General features: G+C 30.6%; 1 non-coding gene across 1 annotated transcript; it reads left to right on the top strand.

The window, feature by feature from the left end:
* Positions 1-2,295: 2,295 nt before the first annotated feature.
* Positions 2,296-2,401, top strand: LOC114675177 (U6 spliceosomal RNA). Its single transcript, XR_003726273.1, has one exon. It is a non-coding gene; the product is annotated as a U6 spliceosomal RNA (small nuclear RNA).
* Positions 2,402-4,044: the final 1,643 nt, after the last annotated feature.

The following is a 4,044-nucleotide window of genomic DNA, read 5'->3' as shown; positions in this document are numbered from 1 at the left end:
ACCACTTACATGACTGTTATTTCCTGTTTCCACAATCTTTGCAAGATTAAAAAATGAATACAAATGAAATTACACTGATACACAGAAAGAGCTATTTGGATTATTATACTTTACTCCTATTGTTGGTATTCCAAGCAACCACTGTAAAAACTCTTTCAAATACATATAGTTTTGACTAATGTTATGATTAATGCCTTGTTTTTTCTCAACTAATATCAGAATTTTCACTACATTCAGTATAACCTTTTGAAGAACAAGACCGTGGAACACTTTGTTTACTTAGTCCTATGGAAGTTACAAATATGATATGTCCCACTCTATATTGAAATAACTTTAAAAGGAGATGATGTAGCATAATCATTAAAATCTAAATCTCTCTACAGTCAAAAAATCTAGGATTGAAGTATGGTTCTACCATTTACTAGGTATTCAAACATTTTAGGTCTCAGATTTTTCATTAGTAAATGGAGGATAACTATACCTACCTCCTGGAATTGTTGTGAAGATTAAATGTAATTATGTTTTTATGAGGCACTTAAAATAATGCCTTGCATACAATAATTACTCAATATAAAATGTTAGCTATAATTACCACTGGAATAAAGTTTTCTAGCTACTTCTATTGCACACGTCATATGAAGTGTAGTTTTGGATTCAGGCTACACAATGGCTGCTGTGGATGCTAAAAAATAAGATATTTGGAACACAGTGCACTTCTTTTCAGGGCCAGGGCAAGAGTTCAACCATTATCAGCAGTGAATAAACTAATGAAGAATTTTGATTGTCCACCCAGTACAGAATTGAGAACATGGGCCAAGATAAGCAGGCATGATAAATCTGTAGCGGTAATAAATGTGGTTTCATCAGTTACAGCCAGTGGTCCAAGTGGGTTCTCACTATGTGAGGAATGAATTTAAAAAAGATGCCTGAATTAGATCAAAACATCCTAGTCTGGCTGGTATATGTGGATTTTACTCTGGCTCACAATAATTATTAGGTTAATTATAGAATGTTTATTTTATCTTTAAACTCTATTATAATTTGTACTTTGTTTTCCTTTAAACAGTCGTTCCTTTTCTCTGTTTCTCATTCCCTAAGAATATATAAGATAGAAAACTTTTTCAGAAAATGGCATTTTAATAAGAGCAAAAAATATAAGATTAAGATACTTGCAATGGCATTCTTTCTCTGATATTAATCAAGCCATTCACCTTGAAATATCACATAATGACTATCCTTCTCTGATTTTTTTAAATAAGCTGGTATAATGATCATATAAAAATAATGTGGCTTCTATGGTTTTTGGTTAGATTGCTTTATGGTGCTAGTATTATTTTATCAACCCTATTAAAATTATATTACTATTTCCTGCACTGAAGGACAAATTTAAAATATGATAGATTTAATGTAGATAAATTTTAGGTCATTGAGAAAAGTAAAAATAATGCTCTATTAGAAATCTCATATGTGGAAATTGCCCATAATAAAGATAAATGTAACAAAATTTGAGGCTTCCTTGCCTGTCCATTTCTTAAATGTTTCTACATTTTAAATTCTTCTATATGTTAAAGATTTTAATGTCTTAAAGTAAAGGGAGAAATTACAGAGAAAGAGGACTGATTTGCAAGTGAAAAGATGGTAGTAGTAGATAATTTCTAGAAACTACACACAAACACAGCAGCATAATATTAATTATGCAGTTTCTTTTCTCTAAAATGATAAAGAAAAAAATTTGAAAATGACACATGAAAGTATAATTTGTTTTGAGAAAGAAGCATTCAAAATTCACAATGGTCCTGCCTACAGTGATCGATGTAATGGGAGTCAGTGAGATAAATTGTGAACAAAATGGATGGTGGAGTCAGTTTGTATCAAATTGGAAATGCTATTTAATTACTCTGTCCCCCAATTTACTCCTATGAGAAAGCAGTAAAATTTAAAAAAAAAAATGATAAGTTTGCTTTGAAGCTTATATTGGACAATATATATAAAGGATAGTGTCTAGAAATACCTGATGTTTGTAAATATTTGATTTCTTATTTTCTTTTCTGTGAGAGAAATAGGGAAATTATTAATCGTGAATTTTTTGTATCATGTCTAAATTGACATTACAACTGTAACAATATCTGAACATCATGCTTTCCATTGGTCAATAAGTTGACCAAACTAAACAAACACATCTCTATGAACCAAAGTTACACGTATTTATCAATACAATTAAAAGTTAATTATTAGGGTACAGCAAATACATCTGTGTTATGACATATTCAAGTTTCTGATAAGAATAAATAAGAGGTGCTCATTTCAGAAGCCCATATACAAAAATCAGAACAATACAGAGAAGATTAGAATGCCCCCTGGCAAAGATGACATGCAAATTTATGAAGAATTCCATATTTGTACTATCTAAGGTCTATGCTAAGGAAAAAAAAAAAAAATCTTAAAAACAGCTAGAGAAAAGGATCTAATTCCCTATAAAGGAAATGGAAACAGAGTTAAGAGCAGACTTCCCAGGAGAAACTTTACAAGCCAGATGAGACTGGGGGCCTATTTTTAGACTTCTTAAGAAAAATAAATGTCAACCAAGAATTGCATATCTTGCCAAACTAAGCTTCATAAGGAAGAAATTTAAAATTTCCCAGATAAGCACATGCTAAGGGAATTCATCATCACCAGACCAATCACGTAAGAAATGCTCAAAGGAGTTTTAAACGTGGAAAAAAAAAGACAATACTTGCTACCATGAAAGCACAATTACAGACAAAATCCACAGGTCCTCTAAAGCAGTTACACAATTGAGACTACACTGTACCTAGTCAGAAACATTATGACAGGAACGAAACCTCACATATCAATATTAACTTTTAACATAAATGGCCTAAATACTCCACTTAAAAGCTATAGATTGGCAAATTGGATTTAAAGATGACCCAACCATCTGCTGCCTTCAAAAACCCACCAAACGTGTAATGACATCCACAAACTCATAATAAAGGAGTAGAAAAAGATATATCACACAAAGGAAAAACAAAAAGGAAGCAGGGATTGATATTCTTGTATGAGATAAAATAGACTTTAAAACAATAGTAAAATAAAAAAAGACAAAGAAGGGCATTATATAATGCTAAAGGGTTCAATTAAACAAGAAGATTTAATTATTCTAAACATATACACACCCAACACCAGAGAACACAGGTTAATAAAACAAATATTAGTAGATCCAGGAAAGAGATAGGCATTCATATAATACTAGTAGGGAGCTTTAAAACCCCACTGACAGATCACTGAGGCAGAAAACTAACGAAGAAACTCTGGAATTAAATTGAACTCCTGAACAATAGAACCAATATACATCTACACAAAATTACACTCAATAAAAAATATACATTTTTCTCATCTGAGCATGGAACATTTTCTAAAATTCATCATATGCTTGGTCATAAATAAAGTCACAATAATTTTTAAAAAATTTCAATCATATCAAGCACCTTTTCAGATCACAGTGAAATAAAATTAGAAGTCAATACTGAGGGAAGCTCTCAAAACCACACATGAACATAGGAACTAAATAACTTCATTCTGAATAACTTTTGTGTAAGCAATAAAATAAAGGCAGAAATAAAAAAAAATAAGTAAATGGAAACAGAAATAACACACTAAAACTTCTGGGATACAGCAAAAACAGCATTAAGAGGAAAGTTTATAGCACAAAATGCCTACATAAAAAAATAAAGATCTTAACAATCTAGCGTCACATCTCAAGGAACTCAAAAAAAAAAAAAAAAAAAAAAAAAAAAAAAGAGACATCAGAACAGAACTAAATTAAATTGAGACCAAAAAATTATACAAAGGAACAACAAAATGAAAAGGTGGTTCTTTGAAAGGATAAACAAAACTAATAGAAGACTAGCTATAAACCAGCAAATCAAGACAGAAGTTTCAAATAAGCACAATAAGAAATAATGAAGATCACATTATGAATAATGTTACAGAAATACAAAAGCTTCTTAGAGACTGCTATGAACATAATTATGCACACAAACT

Source organism: Macaca mulatta, chromosome X, assembly GCF_049350105.2.
Source record: "Macaca mulatta isolate MMU2019108-1 chromosome X, T2T-MMU8v2.0, whole genome shotgun sequence".
Lineage (NCBI taxonomy): Eukaryota > Metazoa > Chordata > Mammalia > Primates > Cercopithecidae > Macaca > Macaca mulatta.
This window is presented reverse-complemented; position numbering and strand designations above follow the sequence as displayed.